At 40.3% G+C, this 26304-nt stretch overlaps 1 protein-coding gene and 1 long non-coding RNA gene across 2 annotated transcripts in view; both read left to right on the top strand.

Annotated features, from left to right (window-relative positions):
* Window positions 1–13083, top strand: part of LOC129013291 (olfactory receptor 5AU1) — a 41307-nt gene extending 28224 nt beyond the window's left edge. Inside the window, exons 2-3 of the transcript XR_010123673.1 lie at window positions 9813–9913; window positions 13060–13083. The gene's annotated coding sequence lies outside the window, so the exon portion shown is untranslated. The remainder of the gene's footprint in view (window positions 1–9812; window positions 9914–13059) is intronic.
* A 4-nt stretch (window positions 13084–13087) lies between these two features.
* LOC134738128 (uncharacterized) lies at window positions 13088–18272 on the top strand. The gene is made up of 3 exons (XR_010123674.1): window positions 13088–13145; window positions 16632–16754; window positions 17913–18272. It is a non-coding gene; the product is annotated as an uncharacterized LOC134738128 (long non-coding RNA).
* Window positions 18273–26304: the final 8032 nt, after the last annotated feature.

Genomic DNA, 26304 nt, shown 5'->3' with positions numbered 1-26304 from the left:
AAATTTGGCCTGATGCTATTTGCTACAAATTTGCTGAACTGATTTATTAGTTCCGATAGTTTTTTTACCGGATTCCGTTGGATTTTCCATGTGTAAGATTATGTAATCTGTATATAGACATAGTTTTGTGGGTATTTTTGCCTTTCCAGTCTGGATAACTGTTATTTCTTTTTCTCGCCTGATGATAGCCCTAATTAGAACCTCCAGTACAATGTTAAATGGAACTGGTGAGAGTGGACATTTTTGTCTTGTTCCTGATCTTAGGGGAAAAGTATCTGGCCATTCACCATTAAATATAATGTTAGCTGTGTGGTTTTATCAGGTTGAAGAAGTCACTGTGTAGTCATAGTTTATCGAATGTTTTAAAAATGTATTTTATTTTATTTTTAGAGACAGGGTCTCACTGTTGCCCAAGCTGGAGTTCAGTGGCATGATCATAGCTTACTGCAGCCTCAAACTCCTGGGCTCAAGCGATCCTCCTGCCTTAACCTCCTGAGTAGCTGTGTAGCTGTGACCACAGGCATGCACCACCATGCCTGGTTAATATTTTATTTTTTGCAGATATGGGGTCTCACTGTGTCATCCAGGCTGCAGATTTTTTTAACAAGCTTAATATATTTTTATTATTATTATTTTTTATTATACCACAAGTTCTGGGGTACATGTGCAGAACGTGCAGTTTTGTTACATAGGTTTACACATGCCATGGTGGTTTGCTGCACCCATCAATCCATCATCCACATTAGGTATTTCTCCTAGTGCTATCCCTCCCCTAGCCCCCGACCCACTGACAGGCCCTGGTGTGTGATGTTCCCCTCCTTGTGTCCATGTGTTATTGTTCAACTACCACTTATGAGTGAGAACATGTGGTGTTTGGTTTTCTGTTCCTGTGTCAGTTTGCTGAGAATGATGGTTTCCAGCTTCATCCATGTCCCTGCAAAGGACATGAACTCATTGGTTTTCAATATATTTGGCAATTTTCAAGATATTTGGCAATTTTCAGCCATTATTTCTTTAAAATTGTTTCTGCTCCTTTCTGAGTCTGCTCCTTTTTGTATTCCCGTTACACATATGTTGGTAAGCTTAACAACGATGTCCCACTTTTCCTTGAGGCTCTGCTTATTTTTCTCCATTCTTTTTTTCCCTCTATTCTTTGTTTTGCATAATCTCTACTAATCTAATTGTTTCTGCCAGTTCAATATACTGAACTCATACTTTCAGATATTAAAACACAATTGACGAGAAAGACCCAAATATTTAATAATTATTAGGCTGGGTGCAGTGGCTCATGCCTGTAATCCCACCACTTTGGGAGGCCGAGGTGTGGGGATCACTTGAAGCCGGGAGTTCGAGATCAGCCTGGCCAACATGGTGAAGCCTCATCTCTACTAAAATATACAAAAAATTATCTGGGCAAGCTGGTGCGCGCCCTTAGTCCCAGTTGCTTGGGAATGGTTCATGTCTACAATCCCAGCTCTTTGAGAAGCTGAAGCAGGAGGATCACTTGAGACCAGGAGTTTGAGACCAGAATGGGCAACATAGTGAGATTCCATCTCCACAAAAGTTAAAAAATTATCTGGGTGTGGTGGCACATGCTTGTAGTACTAGTTACTTGGGAGGCTGAATCAGGAGGATCCCTTGAGCCTAGCAGTTCAGGGATGCAGTGAACTACAATTATGCCCCTGAACTCCAGCCTGGATAGCAAAGTGACACCCTGTTTTTTAAAAAAATAAAGAAGAAAAAGAAAGAAAGAAAGGGAGGGAGGGAGGGAAAGAGAAAGAGAAACAAATAAAGGAAGGGAGAGAGAAAGAGAAAGAAGGAAACAAAGAAAGAACAAAAGAAGGAAAGAAAGAAAGAGAAAGAAAGAAAGAAAACATTGTCTAACTCATTCTATGAGGTCAGCATTATCCTGATACCAAAGCCAAACAAAGACACTACAAAGAAAACTACAGACCAATAACCTTTATGAACATTGATGCAAAAATCCTCAACCAAATACTAGCTAACTGAATTCAGCAGCATATTATTAGGATTATACAGCATGACCAGGAGGGATTTATTCCTGGAATGCAAGGATGGTTCACCATACAAAAACTGGTTAATGTAATGTACCATATTAACATAAGGAAGGAAAAAAACCATATGATCATTTCAGTTGATACAGAAAAAGCATTTGACAAAGGTGAACACCATTTCATGATAAAAACACTCAACAAACAAAAAATAGAAGTAGCCTACTTCAACATAATAAAATGTATATACAAAAACCCCACAGCAAACATCATATGTGATGGTGAAAGACTTTCAAAGATCAGAAACAGGGTAAGGCTGCCTCCTTTCACTGCTTCTGCTCGGTATAGTACTGGAAGTTCTAGACAAAGCAGTTAGGCAAGAAAAAAATAAAATGCATCTAAATTAGAAAGGAAGAAGTAAAATTACCTCTATTTGTAGATGATACAATCTGATTTGTAGAAAACCCTAAAGATTGCACACACGCACTCAGAAACTGTCAGAACTAAAAAGCAAAATCAGTTGAGTAGCCAAATACAAAGTCAATACACAAAAATTAACTGCATTTTTCTACACGAATGATGAACAATCTGAAAAGAAAATTATGAAAACAATTTCATTTACAATATCAGCAAAAAGCATAAAACACTTAAGAATTAACCAAGGAGGTGAAAGACAAACAAAACTACAAAACATTTCTGAAGGAAATTAAAGAAGACAGCAATAAATGAAAACATATCCCATGTTTATGAAGTGGAAGATTTAATAGTTTTAGATGTCAGTACTACACAACACAATCTATAGATTCAATGTGATCCCTATCAAACTCCCAATGATGTTTTTGTTGAAGTGAGAAAACCATTTTAAAGTTCATATGGAACCTCAAGAGAACCTAAATAGTCAAATGAATCTTGAAAAAAAAAAAAAAAGAACAATACTGGAGCACTCACACTTCCTGATTTCAACAGTACTGGAGCACTCACAATTTCTGATTTCTGATTTACTACAAAGCTACTTTTATCAATACAGTGTGGCATTGGCATAAAGACAGACATATAAACCAACAGTGTAGATTAGACAGCCCATAAATAAATCCTCACATATACGGTAAAATGATTTTTTTTTTTCGAGACAGAATCTCACTTTGTCACCCAGGCTGGAGTGCAGCTGCATGATCTCGGCTCACTGCAACTTCTGCCTCTCAGGCTTAAGCAATTCTTGTGCCTCAGCCTCCTGAGTAGCTGGGACTACAGGCGCCCATCACCATGCCAGACTAATTTTTGTATTTTTAGTAGAGACAGGGTTTCACCATGTTGACCAAGCTGGTTCTGAACTCCTGGCCTCAAGTAATCCACTGCCTCACCCTCCCAAAGTGCTGGGATTACAAGCATGAGCCACCACGCCCAGCCTGGTAAAATAATTTTTGCCTAGGGTACCAAGACTATTCAGTGAGGGAAAGGACAGTTTTTTTTTTTATTATTTAAATAGTGCTGAAGAAACTGTATATCCACAAAAGAATAAAGTTGGAGCCTTGCCTAATGCTATCAACAAAGACCTAAATGTAAAACCTAAAATTATGAAACTCTTAGAAGAAAATATAAAGAAAAATATAAAGAAAAATATTCACAACGTTGGATTTGGCAATTATTTCTTGCATATGACACCAAAGGCATAAGCAACAACAAAAACAAAAAATAGACAAACTGGTCTTTATGAAAATTACAAAATTTTGCCTTAAAAGATAATATCAACACAATAAAAGGCAACCCACAGGATGGGGGAAAAAAACAATTGCAAATCCTATATCTGATAAGGGCTTAGTATCCAGAATATATAGAGAACTTGTAGAGCTAAACAACAAAAACAACAACAACAAAACCCAAACATGGTGGGAATGTAAATTAGTAACCACTATGGAGAACAGCCTGGAGGTTTCTCAAAAAACTAAAAATAGTGCTACCATAGAATTCAGCAATACCACTGCTAGGTATATACCCAAAAGAAAGGAACTCAGTATATCAAAGAGATATCTGCACTCCCTTGTATGTTGCAGCACTGTTCACAATAGCTACTTATACACAATGGAGTACTATTCAGCTATAAAAAAGAAAGAGATTCAGTCATTTGCAACAACATGGATGGAACTGGAGGTCAGTATGTTAAGTGAAATAAGCCAGGCTCAGAAAGACAAACATCATATGTTCCCACTTATTTGTGGGAGCTAAAAAGCAAAACGATTGACCCATGGAGATAGAGAATAGAAGGATGGTTACTAGAGGTTGGGAAGGGTGGTAGTGGGTGGGGGAGGTGGGGATGGTTAATGAGCACAAAAAAATAGTTTTAATAAATAAATAAGGCCTAGCATTTGACAGCACAGCAGGATGACTGTAGTCAATAATAATTTAATTGTACATTTAAAAATAACTAAAAGAGTATTGTTTGAACATGAAGGATATTGGATTGGTTGTAACATAAAGGATAAAAGCTTCAGGGGATGGATACACACTTTTTCCATGATGTGATTGTTATGCATTGCATGCCTGTACCAAAATAGCTCATGTACCCCATAAATATATATACCTACTATGTACCCACAAAAATTAAAACAAAAAAATTATAAAAATAAAAAATCCCAAAACCTATTTTTAAATGGGCAAAAGGGCTGGGTGTGGTGGCAGACACCTGCAGTCTCAACACTTTGGGAGGCCGAGGCAGGAGGATCACTTGAGCTCAGGATTTTGCGACCAGCCAGGGTGACATAGTCAGACCTCATCTCTACTAAAAATAAAAATAAAAACTAGCCGGGCAAGGTTGTGCACACCTGTAATCTCAGCTACTCAGGAGACTGAGATGGCAGGACCCCTTGAGCTGGGAGGTCTAGGCTGCAGTGAGCTATGATCACATGACTGCACTCCAGCCTTGGTGACAGAGTGAGACCCTGTCCGCCCCCCACCCCCCCAAAAAAAGGCAAAAGATTTGAATATAAGCACATGAAAAGTTGTTCAACATCACTAATCATTAGGGAAATAAAAATCAAAACTACAATGAGATATCACCTCACATGCATTAGGATGACTACTATCAAGAAAACAAAATAAAAAGTGTTGGCAAGGATGTGGAGAGATCGAAACCCTTGTGCACTGTTAATGGGAATGCAACAGGTACAACTGCTATGGCAAACAATATGGCAGTTCCTCACAAAATTAAAAATGCCATTACCGGCCAGCTGCAGTGGTTCATGCCTATAATTTTAGCACTTTGGGGGACCAAGGCAGGAGGATCACTTGAGCCCAGCAGTTTGAGACCAGCCTGGGCAACATAGTGAGACCCTGTCTTTACAAAAAATAGGAAAAAAAATTATCTGGGCTTAGTGTCACATGCTTGTAATCCCAGCTGCTTGGAAGGCTGAGGTGAAAGGATCGCTTGATCCTGGGAGGTCAAGGCTGTAGTGAATTGTGATTGCGCCACTGCACTCCAGCCTTGGTGACAGAGCAAGACTCTCAAAAAAAGCAAAAACAATTACCATATAATCCATCAATTCCATTCCACTTCTGGATACATAGCCAAAAGAATTGAGAGCAGGCTTTGAAAGAGATGTTTATACACGCATGTTCATAGCAGCATTTTTTGTTTTGTTCTGTTTTGTTTTGAGACAGAGTTTCACTTTTGGTGCCCAGGTTAGAGTGCAGTGGCATGATCTCGGCTCACCGCAACCTCCGCCTCCCGGGTTCAAGAGATTCTTCTGCCTCAGCCTCCTGAGTAGCTGGGATTACAGGCATGCGCCACCAGGCCCAGCTAATTTTTTTTTGTATTTTTAGTAGAGACGGGGTTTCTCCATGTTAGTCAGGCTGGTCTTGAACTCCTGACCTCAGGTGATCCACCTGCCTCGGCCTCCCAAAGTGCTGGGATTACAGGCGTGAGCCACCACGCTCGGCCCATAGCAGCATTTTTTACAATAGCTAAAATGTGGAAGCCACCCGAGTGCCCAACAACATGGATGACCCTTGAGGACATTATGCCGAGTGAAATAAGCCAGTCACAAAAAAGACAACTGCTGTGTGATTCCAGAAAGCTATAGAGACACTCTAGGGGTGGAGGGAGGGGAGAATAGGCAGCTATTGTTTTACAAGATGAAAAGAGTTCTGGCGATGAGCAGTGGTGATGATTGTACAACATTATTTATGTATTTAATACCACTGAACTGTATGCTTAAAAATGGCTAAAATGGTGAATTTTATGTTTTTTTTTTCCACAATAAAAGTAAACCAAAAAAATAGCAAATTAAATACGGCAATACATAGAAAAGGATAATAAGTTATTATCAAGTGGAGTTCACTTCAGAAATGCATATTGGTTGGACATTTGAAAATCAGCAATGTAGTGGTGCGTGACTGTAGTCTCAACTATTTGGGAGATTGAAACAGGAGGACTGCTTGAGTCCAGGAGCCCAAGACCAGCCTGGGCAACATAGAGACTCCATCTCAAATTAAAAAAGAAAAAGAATAAGAAAATCAACGGTAGCAATCAGTTACATTAATAGTATATAAATAAATACATGAGCGTATCAATGGACTTAGGAAAGTGATAAAATTCAATATCCATTTATGATAATAAATTATTTGAAAGTTAAAATATGCGGTGGCTCATGCCTATAATCCCAGCACTTTGAGAGGCTGAGGCGGGTGGATCACGAGGTCAGGAGATCGAGACCATCCTGGCTAACACGGTGAAACCCTGTCTCTACTAAAAATACAAAAAAATTAGAAGGGCATGGTGGCGGGCGCCTGCAGTCCCAGCTACTCGGGAGGCTGAGGCAGGAGAATGGCGTGAACCTGGGAGGCGGAGTTTGCAGTGAGCCAAGATCGCGCCACTGCACTCCAGGCTGGGTGACAGAGCGAGACTCCATCTCAAAAAAAAAAAAAAAAAAAAAAAAGAAAGTTAAAGTAGAAGATAATCTAATAAAAAAAATGTATAAAAAACATATCTATAAAAATCATTGCAATAGACACTGGGACCTACTTGAGGGTAGAGGATGGGAGGAGGATGAGGATAGAAAAGCTACCTATTGGCTACTATGCTTACCACCTATATGACAAAATAATTTGTACACCAAAGCCTAGCAACGTGTAATTTACCCATGTAACAAACCTGCGCTTGTATCCCCTGAACCTCTAATAAAAGTTGGAAGGAATCATCACACACAATTATTAAATACTAAAACCTTTTCTTTTACGATCAGGAACAAGAGATGCATGCTATAATCACATTTATTTATTTATTTATTTTTTTTTTGTTTTTTTTTGAGGAGTCTCACTTTGTCACCCAGGCTGGAGTGCAGTGGTGCGATCTTGACTCACTGCAACCTCCGCCTCCCAGGTTCCAGCAATTTTCCTGCCTCAGCCTCTCGAGTAGCTGGGGTTACAGGCACGTGCCACCGTGCCCGGCTGATTTTTGTATTATTAGTAGAGATGGGTTTTCAACATGTTGGGCAGGCTGGTCTTGAACCCCTGACCTCAGGTGATCCACCCGCCTCAGCCTCCCAAAGTGCTGGGATTACAGGTGTGAGCCACTGCACTCGGCAATCCCTTTTATTTAATATTGCACTGGAAGTCCCAGCAAGGGCGGTAAGCAAGAAAAAGAAATTAAAGTCACAATGGTTAGAAAGAAATATAACTGTCAAAAGAACATATGGGATGGGGGGAGAGGCCTTGGAGTAGGGGCTGGCAGTGCTAGAGGACCCAGCAGCAGTGGCTGCAAGGCTGACAAGAAATGACTAGGGTTCCTATGGAGGCAAGGTAAAATTTTATAAGAATGCAATGGATAGAGAGGAGAAAACTTTTGATGGCTGTGAAGGTCCTGATGCCATATATAGACAATCTTCAGTTAACTATAGGGGTTCCAATAAACCCATTGTAAGCTAAAATATTATAAGTAAAAAATGCATTTAATACACCTAACCTACTGAACATCATAGCTTAGCCTAGGCTACCTTAAACACGCTAAAAACACACTAGCCCACAGTTGGGCAAAATAATCTAACACAAATTCTATTTTATAATAAAGTGTTGAATATCTCATATAATTTATTAAATACTGTACTGAAAGTGAAAAACGGAATGCTTGTATGGGTACTGAAAGTACGATTTCTACTGAATACATATCACTTTCACATCATTGTAAAGTCGAAAAATTGTAAGTTGGGCCGGGCGCTGTGGCTCACGCCTGTAATCCCAGCACTCTGGGAGGCCGAAGGGGGTGGATCACGAGGTCAGGAGATCGAGACCATCCTGGCTAACACCGTGAAACCCTGTCTCTACTAAAAATACAAAAAATTAACCAGGTGTGGTGGCGGGCACCTGTAGTCCCAGCTGCTCGGGAGGCTGAGGCCGGAGAATAGCGTGAACCTGGGAGGCGGAGCTTGCAGTGAGCTGAGATCGCGCCACTGCACTCCACCTTGGGCGACAGAGTGAGACTCCGTCTCAAAAAAAAAAAAAAAAAAAAACAGAATTGTAAGGTGAACCATCATAAGTTGGGGACCATCTGTATGTCAAATTGGTATCTTTTGATAGTGATGAATTTATTATAAAAGAGGACATGCACTAATATCAGGAACAATTAAAAGCAATGTTGAGAGGCTCAGCTTACTCTGCTGAGAACTAAACCAATGGGGTCAATTTTAGAGAGACTGCCTTCAAATGTGCTATCAAAAAAGCATATGTGTACTTTGTCTACAGGGTTTTCTACACTAACAGTTCCACTAAGATTTCTGAACTCCCAATTGCACCTGAAATCGCACTGGAACTGCTGATGGTTGTAAACTTTATTATTTTTTTTTTAATTTTTTTTTTTTTTTTGAGACGGAGTCTCGCTCTGTCGCCCAGGCTGGAGTGCAGTGACGCGATCTCGGCTCACTGCAATCTCCGCCTCCCGGGTTCACGCCATTCTCCTGCCTCAGCCTCCTGAGTAGCTGGGACTATAGGCTCCCACCACCACGCCCGGCTAATTTTGTATTTTTAGTAGAGACGGGGTTTCACCTTGTTAGCCAGGATGGTCTCGATCTCCTGACCTCGTGATCCGCCCGCCTCGGCCTCCCAAAGTGCTGGGATTACAGGGAGCTTTTATTTTTAATTGTGGTTTATCTTTATTATTAATTTTTAAAATTAAAATTAATCTGTTCTTAAAATTTTCTCTAAAGTTGATAACATTGACTTATAAGATAAAGCCTAAATTACTTAGGGCTGCCTTCTCACTTATCTCATCTCTTGGTACCTTTCTCAGAGTTTATGCTCCAGAAACACTGATCTATTTGTATTTCCCAAAACACACTGTATTTCCTCAAGCCTTTTTTCTTTGCATCATATTGTACTCTTTGCCTGTAACATTTTCCTTTGAAAATTTCTACACATTCTTCAAGTTTTCTGCTGAAACGCTACCTTCCTGTGAAGACATCCTTTTGCTAAGCATCCATACTCCTAATAACTTTGTGCATACTTCTATTAAAGGAATTATTTAAATTTCCAATAAGTATAAGATAATTCCTCTCCTTCTCCACTAGAGGGCAGAGACAGCTTTTTCCCACATTTTTATTTCTAGCGACATGAGTAACTAGCCAAGTTACTGTATTTGTTGAGTTAATTAAGATGACTCTTAATCCATGATGCATTCTAGATTCCTTCCCAGGGTTGTAATTATTGCACTGGTGGCAGTAAATCAGCTTTCTATAAGTTGTGCAATTTGGGGTTTAAAAATATCTCTAGGCCGACCCCTCCTTTCAGTAACAATGCATCCTCCAATAACTGCAGGAACTTGTGAAGAATCAGAACACACCTGCGACTGCTAAGGTGAACTCAGGTTGCTGGCTCCTTCTTCTGAAATCAGTCCTGCAGAAAATATAAAGTAAGAGGTAAGCACAGACTCCAGGAATTAACTATCATTACCACTATCTCTGTAAGAAACCCCAGGGAAAACTAGAGACTGTCTTGCATTGAAGTGTGTGAGAAGGAGTGGGAGAAGATGGGAGTGGGAAGAGCAGGGGAAGGTAGGGGAGACTGTGGTCTGGGCAGAGGGTAGCAGTGAGAGTGAAGAAAGGCTTCTTAAAATTCTGCTTCCCCCTTTCTGCAGGTTTGCTTTGGCACAGTTGTTGCCTTTGGCTTCACAGTAAAACTAGTGGCAACATCCTAGACCGCTGTGGATGGTATCTATGGAGGCTGTGTTAAGGAGCTCCAATATGTTGCTTCTAACAACTGCGTAATACTCAATTATTTTATCTGCTGCATCCTATATATACTTTACCAATGCTGTACACAGTTTGTCTCCAAATTCCTTGGCAGTATTCCTCCAAACTTTTTCTTTTCTGTTTTTTTTTTTTTGACAGGGTCTAGCCCTGTTGCCCAGGCTGTAGTGCAGTGGTACGATTATGACTCACCTGCAGCTTCACCCCCCTGGGCTCAGAAGATCCCCCACCTCAGCCTCCCAACTAGCTGGGACTACAGGCACACATCACCATGCCTAAGTTTTTAAAAATTTTTTGTAGAGATGGGGGTCTCACTATGTTGCTTAGGCTGGTCTTGAACTACTCCTAGACTCAAGTGATCCTCCTGCCTTGGCCTGCCTAAGTGTTGGTATTACAGGTGTGAGCCACCACACCCAGCCTTATTTCTTTTTCTGCTTAAATTAGCCAGTTAATGTCTGTTTTTTGTAACTATTAACCCTGACCTTTAGTGGAAACAAAACTGGAAGAAAGAAAAATATTAGGAGGTTATTAAAATAAACCAGACAAGACACGGTGATGATGTGGGCAAGAACATTCGAGGTATAAGAGTTGTTGGGCTAGGGATATATTTTGGACATAAAGAGGACAGGAAAGGGAGGAAAATAAAGTAACCAAGCATGAGTCCTAGGTTTTGGCCACAGCAACTGTAATGAATGGTGGTGTCATTTATTGAGATGGGAAATAATAAAGTAGAATTTTTATTTTTATTTTTTATATTTATTTATTTATTTATTTTAGGATGGGAATGTAAAGTTCTGTTTTGGAGGCGGGTGTGGTGGCTCATGCCTGTAATCCTAGCACTTTGGGAGGCCAAGGCGGGTGGATCACCTGAGGTCAGGAGCTCGAGACCAGCCTGGCCAACATGGTGAAACCCCATCTCCACTAAAAATACAAAAATTACCTGGGCATAGTGTTGGACGCCTGTAGTCCCAGCTACTCGGGAAGCTGAGGCCAGAGAATCGTTTGAACCTGGGAGGCAGAGGTTGCAGTGAGCTGAGATCACACCACTGCATTCCAGCTTGGGCGACAGAGTGAGACTCCGTCTCAAAAAAAAAAAAAAAGGTCTGTTTTGGTCATGCAGTGTTTCTGGAGACCCCTATAAGACACCCAAGTGGAGATGACATATGTGTCTGGGGTTCAGTACAGAAGTCTGGACCTGCAAACTTATAAAATCAGCAGCATAAGGGAGTGTTTAACATTATGGGCCTGGATGAGATCATTAGGGAAATAGTGTATGTAAAAAAGAGGACCAAGAAATGAAGCCAGAGGCAGTTGATATTTAAATTGGGAAGACAAGGAGGATCCAATGAAGAAGACTAAGAAGCAGCAGCCAATGAAGTGCGAAGAAACCAGAAGAATGTGGAGTCTCTGATAACAGACGAAAGCATTCTTTCAAAAAGTATGGTGAGGTCAAGTATATCACGTGTCACTGAGAGTTGTATCAGATGAGAACAGAAAATTTAATACGAAATATAGGGAAATGGAGGTAATTAATAAAAATATTTTTAGGACAGTGGTGTGGAAAAAAGCCAGGGATTTATTTCCTTTGTCACTCCCTGCCCCCAACTTTCTCCTTTTTCCTGCCTGGAACTAAGATAAAATGAAGACTGAAGTTAGAATTGCCATATTGGGTCATGAGGTGACCTTGAGGATGGAAGTTTTGCACTAAAGATGACACAGCAGGAAGACAGAAGGAGCCTGGGTCCCTAGTGACTATATGGAACTATAATATCTACTTCTGGACTTCTTTCATATAGAGGAAAACAAACCCTATCTTATATATGCTACTTTAATTTGGGTTTTCTGTTATATGTGACTAGACCTAATTCCCACTGACATAGAAGGAGAGCAAAGAAAAGAGGCAGTGTCATGATAGAAAAAAAAAGTTTTTTTTAAAATTGACAGATAACATTGTATATACACAACATGATTTAAAACCTATATATATATATAGTGGAATGGCTAAATCAAGCTAATTAAGATGGAATTCCTCACAGTTGTCATTTTGTGGTGAGAACACTTGAAATCAGCTCCCTTAGAATGTTTCAAGAATACAATGTATTGTTATTAACTATAGTCACCATGTTGTACAACGGATATCTTGAACTTATTCCTCCTATCTAACTGAAATTTTGTATCCTTTGACCAACATCTCCCCAACTCCCTCCCTACCACAACACTAGCCCTTGGTATCCCACATTCTACTTTCTACTTCTACGAGTTTAACGTTTTTAGATTCCACACATGAGTGAGATCATGTGGGATTTGTCTTTCTGTGCCTGGCTTATTTCACTTAACATCATATCCTCCAGCCTCATCCATGTTGTCTCAAATGACAGGATTTCGTTCTTTTTAATGGCTCAGTAGTATTCGATTGCATATATGTGCCACATTTCATTTATCCGTTAATCCATGGATAGCACTTGGTTTGCTTCCATGTGAGCGGTACTACTATGAACACAGGTGCACACAAATATCTCTTTGATACCCTGATTTCAATTCTTTTGGATTTATATCCAGAAGTGGAATTGTTGGATCATACAGTAATTATATTTTTATTTTTTTGAGGGACCTTGATATGGTTTGGGTCTGTGTCCCCACCTAAATCTCATATGGAATTGTAAACCCCAGTGTTGGAGGAGGGGCCTGGTGGGAAGTGATTGATCATGGGGGTGGATTTTCCCCTCGTAGTTCTTGTGATAGTTGGTGAGTTTTCACGAGATCTGGTTGTTTAAAAGTGTGTAGCACCTCCTCCTTCACTCTTCCTTCTTCTCCAGCTTACCTGCTTCCCTTTTGCCTTACACCATGATTGCAAGTTTCCTGAGGCCTCCCCAGCCATGCTTCCTGTACAGCCTGCAGAACTGTGAGTCAACTAAACCTGTTTTCTTTATAAATTACCCAGTCTCGGGTAGTTCTTTATAGCAGCGCGAGAAAGGACTAATACAGACCTCCATACTGTTCTCCATAATGGCTGTACTAATTTACATTTCTACCAACAGTGTGCAATGGTTCTCTTCTCTCCACATTCTCACCAACACTTATCTTTTGTCTTTTTGATAACAGCCACTTTAACAGTTGTGAGGTGATAGCTCTCTGTGGTTGTAATTTGCATTTCCCCACTGATTAATGATGTTGAGCATTTTTTCATATACATGTTGACCATTTGTATGTCTTCTTTTGAGAAATGTCTATTCAGGTCCTCTGCCTATATTTTTCCTGTTGCCCAGGCTGGAGTGCAACGGTGTAATCTCAGCTCACTGCAACTTCTGCCTCCTGGGTTCAAGCGATTCTCTTGCCTCAGCCTCCTGAGTAGCTGGGACCATGGGCGTGTGCCATCACACCTGGCTATTTTTTGCATTTTTAGTAGATACGGAGTTTCGTCGTGTTGGCCAGGCTGGTCTTGAACTCCTGACCTCAAGTGATCCACCCACCTCGGCCTCCCAAAGTGTTGGGATTACTGGCATGAGCCATTGCACCTGGCCCTATTTTCAAATTGGGTCATTTGTTTTCTTGCTATTGATTTGAGTTTCCTAAATATTTTAAATATTAATCCCTTATTAGATGCGTGATTTGCAAATACTTTCTCCCATTCTGTAGGTTGTCTCTTCACTCTGTTTACTGTTTTCTTTGCTATGCAGAAGCTTTTTAGTTTGATGTAATCCCGTTTATCTATTTTTGCTTTTGTTGCCCGTGCTTTTTGGATCGTATTAAAAAAATCATTGCCCAGAGCAATGTCATAGAGCTTTTCCTGTATGTTTTCTTCCAGTAGTTTCACAGTTTTAGGTCTTATGTTTAAGGTGGTTTTTTTTTTTTGACAGAGTCTCACTCTGTCACCCAGGCTGGAGTGCAGTGGCGCGATCTCGGCTCACTGCAAGCTCTGCCTGCTGGGTTCACACCATTCTCCTGCCTCAGCCTCCTGAGTAGCTGGGACTACAGGCGCCCGCCACCACGCCTGGCTAATTTTGTTTTTGTATTTTCAGTAGAGACAGGGTTTCACTGTGTTAGCCAGGATTGTCTCAATCTCCTGACCTTGTGATCCACCCGCCTCGGCCTTCCAAAGTGCTGGGATTACAGGCATAAGCCACCGCGCCCAGCCTAAGTCTTTATTTTGAGTTGATTTTTGTATATAGTGTGAGGTAAGGGTCTACTTTTATTCTTCTCCATGTGGACATCCAGTTATCCCACCACTGTTTATTGAAGAGAGTGTCCTCCTCCCATGTGTGTTCTTGACATCTTTTGTGAAAATCGGTTGGCTGTAAATATGTGGATTTATTTCTGGGCTGTCTATTCTATTCCATTGGTCAATATATCTGTTTTTATGTCAGTATCATGCTGTTTTGATTACTATAACTTTGTAGTATATTTTGAAGTCAGGCAGTGTGATGCCACCAGCTTTGTTCTTTTGGCTCAAGATTGCTTTGGCTATTAGGGGTTTTTTTGTGGCTCCCTATACATTTCAAGATTTTTTTTTTCTGTTTCTGTGAAGAATGTTGTTGGTATTTGGTAGAGATTTCATTGAGTCTGTAGCTCTCTTTGGGTAGTATGGACATTTTGACAATATTAATTCTTCTACTCCATGAACATGAATATCTTCCCATTTATTTGTCTTCTTCAATTTCTTTCTTTTCTTTTTCTTTCTTTCTTTCTTTCTTTCTTCTTTCTTTCTTTTTTCTTTTCTTTCTTTCTTTCTTCCCTTTCTCCCCTCCCCTCCCCTTCCCTTCCCTTCCCTTTCTTTCGAGATGGAGTTTCACTCTTGTTGCCCAGGCTGGAGTGCAATGGTGTGATCTCAGCTCACTGCAACCTCCGCCTTCTGGGTTCAAGTGGTTCTCCTGTCTCAGCCTCCCAAGAAGCTGGGATTACCATTCTTCTACTCTCTATCTCCATGTCCATGAGTTTGATTGTTTTAATTCTTAGCTTCCACAGATAAGTGAGAACCTTTACTGAGGATTTTTGCATCTATGTTTATCAGGAATATCAGCCTGTAGTTTTCTTTTTTTGTAATGTCCTTATCTGGCTTTGGTATCAGGGTAATGCTGGCCTCATAAAATGAGTTTGAAAGTATTCCTTCCTCTTCAATTTTTTTGAAAGAGTTTGAGAAAGATTCGTATTAGTTCTTTAAATTGTTGGTAGAATTCAGCAGTGAACCATCAGGTCCTGGGCTTTTCGATGGAATATTTATTATTATTATTATTAATATTCTTACTTGTTATTGGTCTCTTCACATTTTCTGTTTCTTCAAGCTTCAATCTTGGTAGATTATATGTGTCTATGAATTATCCATTTCTTCTAGGTTATCCAATTGGTTTACATATAATTGCTTATAATAGTCTCCTATGATCCTTTTTATTTCTACTGTATCAGTTGTAATATCTCCTTTTTCATTTCTGATTTTATTTATTTGAGACAGGGTCTCACTCCATCACCCTGGCTGGAGTGCAATGGTGTGATCATAGTTCACTGCAGCCTTGAACTCCTGGGCTCAAGGAATTCTCCTGCCTCAGCTTTCCAAGTAGCTGGGACTACAGGCACAAGCCACCACGCCCAGCTAAATTTTATTTATTTTCTGTAGAGACAGGGTCTTGCTTTGTTCCCCAGGCTGGTCTTGAACTCCTGGCCTCAAGTGATCCTCCCACCTCAGCTTCCCAAAGTGCTGGGATTACAGATGTGAACCACTGTGACAAGCCTGATTTTATTTATTTGAGTCTTCTCTTTTTTTCTTAATCTAGCTGAAGGTTTATTGATTTTGAAATATTTTTAAAAAACAAACTCTTCATTTTGCGATATGGTTTGGCTGTGTCCCCACCCAAATCTCATCTTGAATTCCTACATGTTGTAGGAGGGACCCGGTGGGAAGTAATTGAATCATGGGGGCAGGTCTTTCCTGTGCTGTTCTTGTAATAGTGAATAAGCCTCACAAGATCTGATGGCTCTATAAGGCAGAGTTTCCCTGCACAAGCTCTCTCTTTGCCTGCTGTCATCTATGTAAGACGTGACTTGCTCCTCCTTGCCTTCCACCATGATTGTGAGACTTCCCCAGCCATGTGGAACTGTAAGTCCATTAAACCTCTTTCTTTTGTAAATTGCCCATTTTTGGATATCTTATCAGCAGTGTGAAAATGGACTAATATGTTTTGTTAATATTTTTTGTTTGTATAGTCTCTATTTCATTTATTTCCACTCTTATTTTTATTATTTTCTTTCTTCTACTAAATTTGAGCTTAGTTGGTTCTTGTTCTTCTAGTCTCTTGAAATGCAATGAGATATTAGATTGTTTATTTGAGATCTTTCTACTTTTTAGGCATTTATTGCTATTGACCTCTGCTGCTCATCTTGTAAATTTTTGTTTTAGTTTTTTAGAGAGACAGGATCTCACTCTTTCACCTAGGATGGAGTCCAGTGGTGTGATCATAGCTCCAACTCCTGGGCTCAAGTTATCCTCCCGCCTCAGCCTCCTGTGTAGCCGAGACTACAGGTATGCACCACCACAAACAGCTAATGCATCTCATAAATTTTGATATGTTATGTTTCCATTTTCATTTGTCTCAAGATATTTTTAATCCACTCCGCCCCTGGCTTTTTAGAGATTGGGGTCTTGCTATGTTGCCCAAGCTGGTCTCAAACTCCTATGCTCAAGCAATCCTCCTGCCTTGGCTTTCCAAGGTGTTGGGATTACCAGTGTGAGCCACTGTGCCTGGCCTCTTAAATTCCCTTTTAATTTCCTCATTGACCCATTAGTTTTCTAGGAACATAATATTTAATTTCCATGTATTTGTGAATTTTCTGAAGTTTCTCTTGTTACTGATTTCTAGTTTTATACCATTGTAGGCAGAAAAGACACTTGAGATAATTTCAATCTTCATAAATTTGTTAAGACATAGTGTTTGTGGTTTAACATTTGATCTATCCTGAAGAATGTTCTATGTGCACTTGAGAAGAATGTGTATTCTGCTATTGTTGAATATATGTCAAATCTGTATATATCTGTTAAGTTTATTTGGTCCAGAGTGTAGTTTAAGTCCAATGTTTCCTTATTGATTTTCTGTCTGAATGATCTCTCCATTGCTTCAAGTGGGATATTGAAGTCTTCTATTACTATTGTATCATAGTCTATTTTTCCCTTCAGATCTATCCATATTTGCTTTATATATTTAGGAGCAGCAGTCCCAACCTTCTTGGCACCAGGGACTGATTTCGTGGAGGACAATTTTTCCATAGGTGGGGAGAAGGAGGACAGATGGTTTTGGGATAAAACTGTTCCATCTCAGATCATCATCAGGCATTAGACTCTCATAAGGAGTGCGCAACCTAGATGCCTCACGTGCACAGCTCACAATAGGGGTCGCACTCCTATGAGAACCTAATGCCACTGCTGATCTGACAGGAGGTGGAGCTCAGGCAGTAATGCTTGCTCACCTGCTGCTTATCTCCTGTTGTGTGGCCCGGTTCCTAACAGGCCACCGACTGGTACTTGTCTGTGGCCCAGGGGTTGAGGACCCCTGTTTAGGAGCTTTGATGTTGGGTGAATATACATTTACAATTGTTGTACCCTCTTACTGAATATTGAATTGACTTGTTTCATTACATAATGGCCTTCTTTGTCTCTTTTTATAGTTTTTTTTTTTTTTTTTAGATGGCGTTTCCCTCTTGCCACCCAGGCGGGAGTGCAGTGGCATGATCTCAGCTCACTGCACCCTCCACCTCCCGAGTTCAAGTGATTCTTATGCCTCAGCCTCCTGAGTAGCTGGGATTACAGGTGCCCATCATTATGCCCAGCTAATTTTTGTATTTTTAGTAGAGATGGGGTTTCACCATGTTGACCAGGCTGGTCTTGAACACCTGACCTCAAGTGATCCACCTGCCTCAGTCTCCCAAAATGCTGGTATTACAGGGGTTGCCACTGTGCCTGGACTTCTTTTTATAGTTTTGATTTAAAGTCTGTTTTATCTGATATAAGCACAGCTACTCCTGCTCTCTTTTGTTTCCACCTGCATAAAATGTCTTTTTCCATCCATTCACTTTCGGCTTGTATGTCTTCTTACAGGTGAAGTGAGTCTCTTGTAGGCAGCATATAATTGAGTCTTTTAAAAAAAAAAATCCATTCAGTCACTGTATGTCTTTTGATTGGATAATTTACTACATTTACATTCAGGGTAATAATTGATAGATTAGGACTTAACTGCCATTTTGCTAATTGTTTTCTGGTTGTTTGTAGATCGTTTGTTCCTTTCTTCCACTTTTGCTATTTTCCTTTGTGTTTAAGAGATTTCTGTAGTGGTATGTTTTGATTTTTTACTCTTTATTTTTTGTGTATCTACTATAGGTTTTTGCTTTGTGGTTACCATGAGGCTTATAAAAATATCTAATAGTTATAACAGGCTATTTTAAGCTGATAATAACTTAACTTTGATTACAAAAAAACTCTACACTGTTACTCCACTTTCTCATTTTGAATTTTTGATGACACAATTTACATCTTTCTTTCTTTTTTTTTTTGAGACGGAGTCTCGCTCTGTCACCCAGGCTGGAGTGCAGTGGAGCAATCTCCGCTCACTGCAAGCTCCACCTTCCAGGTTCACGCCATTCTCCTGCCTCAGCTTCCCAGGTAGCTGGAACCACAGGCGCCTGCCACCATGCCCGGCTAATTTTTTGTATTTTTAGTAGAGACGGGGTTTCACCATGTTAGCCAGGCTGGTCTCGATCTCCTGACCCCATGATCCACCCACCTCGGCCTCCCAAAGTGCTGGCATTACAGGCGTGAGCCACCATGCCTGGCCACAGTTTACATCTTTTTATATTGAATATCCCTTAATGAATTAATCAGCTATTATTGTTTTTAATAGTTTTGTCTTTTAGCCTTCATACTAAAGATATAAGTGACTTATATACCAAAATTACAGTATTAGAGTATTATAAATTTGACTCTGTACTTACTTTTATCAGTGAGTTTTATACTTTAATATGTTTTTGTATTAATTTGCATCCTTTTCTTTCAGCTTAAATAACTCTTTTTAGCATTTGTTGAAAGACACATCTGGTGGTGATGAAATCCTTCAGCTAAAACAACCTTTTTATAAAGATGGGAGATGCTATAACATATTTTTAGAATAATAGGAATAATCCTACAGAGGAAGAATTTGATGATGCAGAACAGAGAGGGTATAATCAGAGGAGCAAAATCTGTGAGTAAAGAAGAGAGATTGGAGTCTAGTATATAATTGGGGGGATTGGTCTTTGATAGTAGTGAGAAAAATTTATCTACTGTAATAGGTTAGTAGGTAGGCCGGCTACAGATCCAAGTAGTTTGATAGCTTTGGTAAGGGAAGATGAATCAGTTTTCAGTCGGATTCTTCTATTTTCCCAGTGAAATATAAAGTGACTTATAAAATTAATTATAGTCATTCCTAAAATGGAGATAATAGCGTTTGCTTCCAAGGGTTAATGTTCATGCATGTAGACCCCCTAAAATATGTAGGCCATGGCTAAATTTGCTGTACTGAAATCTTGACTAGGCCAAATAGCTCAGCAAGAAACAAAACTCAGAACTAGCCAAGTTATATAAGATGCTTCGTATGTGTTTCATAACTACGTTGTATTTCTATGGCACAGAAACAATATATGAACCTAGAAGGCAGGTGTTGTTAGTTGTAGTGACTAAGTCTGATAAACACTCTCTCCCAAGGTCCCCAAAAGAAGAAAGATCTGCTGTTCTCTTCCCTTATTAATGAAGTCACTGAACTTTAGGTGCCATTCCATGAGTAACATGGGAAAGTCTGGGAAGCTGTTCCTCTTTTTGCTCATTTTCAAAGTCCTCATTCTCTCACCCTCAAAGTCCTTGAACTTTGGCCAGCTCTTATAGCCTGTTCTAGCCTATGTGCTCACTTTAGAATTTGTGTTATCATTTGATTTGACACAGTTTGTTGGGGAAAATGAATGGTTAAAACAGTGCATTAAATCAGTTACATCTTTTGTGTAATAGGAAAAAGACAAACTTTTTTCCTACTATGCTCTCAACATAACACTTCTGGAACAAGATATGTGAGCTTCTCTCTCATACCAACCAATTCTTTGACATCAACTAGGTGTCTTACAATTTAATTCAGTCCTGACACTATCTACCTGGGGTTAGGGTCAGATCTCACAAATTAAGGGCTCAGTCCCACAGACTTCAGATGCCAGTGGCAAATCTGGATCTTTGGAATTTCTGACCAACTAGCTATAAATTGGAGGTTCCCTTGACCCCATCTCCGGTTTGATAATTTGTTAGAGCAGCTCCCAGAATCGGGGAAACACTTACTTAATGTTTACTGATTTATTGGCAAGAGTATTACAAAGTATACAGATGACCAGCCAGATGAAGAAGTACATAGGGCAAGGTATGGGGAAAGAGGCATGGAAGCTCCTGTCCCCTGGGGGCACCCCACCCTTCAGTGTTCAGCAACCGTGAAGCACTCCAAACACCGTTCTTTTGGGATTTTATGAAGGCTTTATTATATAGGCATGATTGATTCATTGGCCATTGGTGATCAACACAAACTTCAGCTCTTCTCTCCTTATGGTGGTGGCAGAAGAACTGGCTGAAAGTTCCAACCCTCTAATTACATGGTTGGTTCCCTGGCATCCAGCCCCTATCCTAAGGCTGTCCAGCCCCCAGCCACCAGTTATCTCCTTAGAACACAAAAGACACATCACTTTGGAGATTCTGAGGGTTTATTTCTTAAGTCACAGTATTCATCAATCCCTCTTGATTCTTGTTATAATTCCCTTATGCTTACAGGTCATATGGAAAAATGTCACTTCCAATGTGGGAATCCTTATGACAATGTCTTTGGGATGGCTCTCTAGTGGACTCAAAATTTGCAGTTGGTTGGGAGCCCACTGCCTCAGCTGAGTGACCATTCCTAATATTGGGTAGAAACCTGTCTTCAGGTTAGGTTCTACCTATTGGTAGCTATTCTGCTCTCTGGAGTCACATAGGTCTTTATATATGGTGATCATTTTCATTTCACCAGGTTTTCTCTTCAGGCTAAACAACCACTAGGACAATGTTTTTCAGTGTAGGTTCTTTTGCTTCAGGATCAACTAAAGATCTCAACATCTCTGGGATGGAGCTCCAGAATTTGCATTTCTAATTAACTTACCAAGTGATTCCTCTGCACTCTAATGTTTTAGGACCATTGCACTAAACTATATAAGTCTAGGGACCATACCACTCTTTCTCACCACTGTAATCCCCACACTTAGCACAGTGCCTAGAATGTAGTGCTTGATAGTTATATACTGACTGACTGACTGAATGAATGGATGAATTCTGGCAATTGGTATAGATTATCTCTTGAGAAACCATGTTGCCTTTACCTTAGGGCAATGGTTCTCAAACTTTTTGGTTTCAGGACCCCAAAGAGTTTACCATAGAAACTTCTAGAAAATACAAGACTATACAAGCACATTTTCTGTTAGCCATTAGAGTGTTGATGTTATCACATGTCTTGTAACCTCTGGAAAACTCCTCTGCATACTCAGAATGAAAGTAAAATATGCAAAACAAAACAAAACGAAACAAACAAAAAAATGTTGTATTAGGCAGGGCACCATGGCTCACACTTGTAATCCCAGCACTTTGGGAGACAGAGGCAGGCAGATCACTTGAGGCCAGCAGCTCAAGACCAACCTGGCCAACATGGCAAAATCTCATCTTTACCAAAAAAATACAAAAATTAGCTGGGTGTGGTGGTGCATGCCTGTAGTCCCAGCTGCTCAGGAGGCTGAGCCATGAGAATCGCTTGAATCCAGGAGGTGGAGATGGCACTGAGCCAAGATTGCACCACTGCACTCCAGCCTGAGCAACAGAGCGAGATTGTGTCAAAAAAAAAAAAAAAGAAAAGAAGAAAAAAAGAAAAAAAAATCTTGGCATTATTATGAAAATAGTTTTGACCTCCTAGACTTCTTGAAAGGACTATACTACACTTTGTGAACTACTGCCTGAGGGGATATTTTGGCTCCAGAGGCAGTATAAAATATAGTGGTTAAGAGCATGAATTCCAGAGTAAAGTCTCCTGGATACAAATTGGCTCTGTCGCTTACTAGTTATGTGACATTAGTAATCTGAGACATTACTCAGCCTTCCTGTGCTTCATTTTTCTTATGTGTAAAACAGAGACGATAACAGTGATTGCTTCTTAGGGGTACTGTGAGGACTAAATGAGTTAAAACACTAAAATGCTTAGGACACCACCAAATATATGTTAATACTAAGCATGACAAAGGTCTATGTAAATATTGTTATTAACAATATGAGTATCTTTATTATTATCATTATAGATACTACATGATTGTGCGTAACTATTATCACCCCAGGCCCCTTCCGAAGGCCTTTTCGTGAACACAAACCACACTTGCAGCCCATTAGTCCTGCAACCCAGTGGCCAGCCAGAATCAGAGGCCACAAATTTGGACAACAGTTCTCTTACTCCTTTTCTGAGTTATTTTTAAACTCCCTGGCTCTGTGTGTTGCAAAAGCAACTTTATTGCAAAAGCAACTTTTAGTCTGTATCTCCTAATATAATTTTCTGGTGTCCTCATTCTCTTCCATTTTTGAAAGATACTCCTCAGCTGGGCATGGTGGCTGATACCTGTAGAATCAGCTACTTGGGAGGCTTAAGTGGGAGGATCGAAGCAAGAGGAACTCTTGAGGCCAGGAGTTCAAGGCTGCAGTGAACTATGATTGTACCACTGGACTCCAGCCTGGGTGACAAAGGGTGACCCTGTCTTTAAAGCAAAAGGAACTTCTCTCTTACAATAATAACGTATTTGACTCTGCTAGACAACTACGCAAGAGGTTTTTTAAAAATTTCTTTCTTCCCCTGCCCTTTAAACCACCATGCCTGGCCTATTTTTATTTTTATTTAATTAACTAATTAATTTTTTGAGACGGAGTTTTGCTCTTATTGCCCAGGCTGGAGTGCAATGGCACACTCTCGGCTCACCGCAACCTCCACCTCCCAGGTTCAAGCAATTCTCCTGCTTCAGCCTCCTGAGTAGCTGGGATTACAGGCATGTGCCACCATGCCCGGCTAATTTTGTATTTTTAGTAGAGACGGGGTTTCTCCATGTTGGTCAGGCTGGTCTCGAACTCCCGACCTCAGGTGATCTGCCTGCCTCAGCCTCACAAAGTGCTAGGATTATAGCCGTGAGCCACCGTGCCCGGCCCTATTTTTATTTTTTAGAGGCAGAGTCTCACCATGTTGCCCAGGCTGGCCTCAAACTCCTGGGCTCAAGGGATCCTCTCTCCTCAGACTCCTGAGTAGCTGGGACTATATATGGATGACACCGCACCTGGTCAGCATTTGTTTTCTTTATTTTTTAGAGATGTTGGCAGGGGGAGGAGTTCTTACTATGTTGCCCAGGCTGGTCTTGAACTACTCGCCTCAAGGGATCCTCCTGCCTCAGCCTCCCAAGTAGCTGAGATTACAGGTGTGAGCCATATTCCCAGCTCAGATTTTTAAAAAATGTCTAAGCACATGTTTACTGGTCTCTCTGAACATCCTCCTCCTCACTCTTCCTCCTTCATTTTAATAGTTTCTAAATTGTTTGATGTTATTTATCTTTAAAACTCTTTCAATTTTCCCCCAACTAAAGGTTTCATTTAACCAGTAAGAAGAATTTTGGGGGATAGGCACCGTGGCTCAAGCCTATAATCCCAACACTTTGGGCAGAGAGAGATGGATCACTTGAGGTCAGGAGTTCAATACCAGCCTGGCCAACATGTTGAAAACCCGTCTCTACTAAAAATACAAAAATTAGCCAGGTGCAGTGGTGCACATCTGTAATCCCAGTTACTTGGGAGGCTGACGCAGGAGGTTTGCATGAACCTGGGAGGTGGAGGTTGCAGTGAGCCAAGACCATGCCATTGCACTCCAGCCTGGGTAACAGAGTGAGACTCTGTCTCAAAAAAAAAAGGAAAAAAAAAAGAGAATTTTTGACTCAATATATTGATAATATTGAGCTCAATATATGTAAGAGAATCTTTTTAAAAAATTTAAAACTCAGATTATGAAAGTAATATATGGCCGGGTGCAGTGGCTCATGCCTATAATCCCAGCACTTAGGGAGGCCAAGGTGGGTGGCTTGCTTGAGTCCAGGAGTTCGAGACCAGACTGAGCAACATGGTGAAATCCCGTCTCTACTAAAAATACAAAAAATTACTGGGCATGGTGGCTTGTGCATGTTGTCCCAGCTACCCAAGAGACTGAGGTGGGAGAATCACCTGAGCCCAGAGGTCAAGGCTGCAGTGAGCTGTGATTGCGCCACTGTACTCCAGAGCCTGGGTGACAGAGTGATCCCTTGTCACATACACACAAATAAAAGAAAATATAAAAATTAAAATGAAACAAAAAAAGAAAGTAACGTATATTCACTAGAGAAATTTTGAAAATATATTTTTTAAAAAGTAAATAAAATTCACTTATGATCACTCCATTGAAACATAACCACTAATAATATATTGGCATATATTCTTTCAGTAGTTTTTTTTCTATGCAATGTGTATTTTTGCAATAAAATTGAGATCACTCAAATATAGTGTTTTGGTTTAATAATATACAAATATATGTTGTCCACTTCCCCTGTTTCATTAGATATTATTCTACAGCATGTTTTAAAAGGACTCGAGTAATCTAGGATTGCTGTAGAAAAATTAGAACATTAGTCCTAAATGACCACCCATGGACAACTAGAGTAACTTGATATTTATCTTTCCACACCTTTTCTTTCTGCGCATATACTTCTAGAGAAACAAGACCAACTATTTCTGCTGTGGGTTTTTTGTTTTGTTTTGTTTTGTTTTTGTTTTGAGACAGGGTCTCACTCTATTGCCCAGACTGGAGTGCAGTGGCACAATCTCGGCTCACTCCAATCTCTGCCTCCCAGGTTCAAGCGAGTCTCCTGCCTTAGCCTCCCAAGTATCTGGGATTACAGGTGTGTGCCACCATGCCCGGCTAATTTTTGTATTTTGGGTAGAGACAGGGTTTCACCAGGTTGGCCAGGCTGGTCTCGAACTCCTGGCCTCAAGTGATCTGCCCACCTTGGCCTCCCAAAGCACTGGGATTGCAGGCGTGAGCCACCGTGCCTGGCCCTCTACTGTTTTGTAAGATGCTTTTTTTTTCCTATGATAAAATTCATATAATATAAAATTCACAATTTTATCATTTTAAAGTGCACTATTCAGTGTGGCATTTAGTACATTCACAGTGTTGTGCAACATCACCATTACCTACAGTAGTTCAATAAAATTTTCGTCATTTTAAAATTCCATAACCATTACAAGCATTCATTCCCCACTGTCTCCTTTCCCCAGCTCCTGCTAACCCTAATATGCTCTTCCATTTCCATGGATTTGTCTGTTTTGGATATTTCATATAAATGAAATCATACAATATGTGGCTTTTTGTGTCTGCTTTTTTCACTTAGCATAATATTATATAGGTTCATATATGCTGTAGCATGGTTAAATAATAAATATGTCATTTCATCATATGGATATATATCACATTTTGCTTATCCATTCATCAGTTGATGGATATTTGAGTCGTTTCCACTCTTTGCTATTGTGAATAATGCTGCTATGAACATTCATGTGCAATTGAGCACCCATCTGATATATATCCATGAATGGAATTGCTGGTCATATGGTAATTCTGTGCTTAACCTATTGAAGAACCACCAAACTATTTTCCACAGTGATTGCAGCATTCTACATTTCTACCAGCAATATATGAGGGTGCCGATTTCTCCACATCCTTGTCAACACTTGTTATTTTCCTTTTTTATTGAGATGGGATCTCTGTTGCCCAGGCTGGAGTGCAGTGGTGTGATCATGGTTCATTGCAGCCTTGACCTCCCAGGCTCAAGGGCTCCTCCAACCTCAGCCTCCTGAGTAGCTGGGACTACAGGCACATGCCACCACACCCAGCTAATTTTAAATACATTTTTATAGAGATGGGGGTCTCACCATGTTACCCAGGCTG

This window comes from Pongo pygmaeus, chromosome 15, assembly GCF_028885625.2.
Source record: "Pongo pygmaeus isolate AG05252 chromosome 15, NHGRI_mPonPyg2-v2.0_pri, whole genome shotgun sequence".
NCBI lineage: Eukaryota > Metazoa > Chordata > Mammalia > Primates > Hominidae > Pongo > Pongo pygmaeus.
This window is presented reverse-complemented; position numbering and strand designations above follow the sequence as displayed.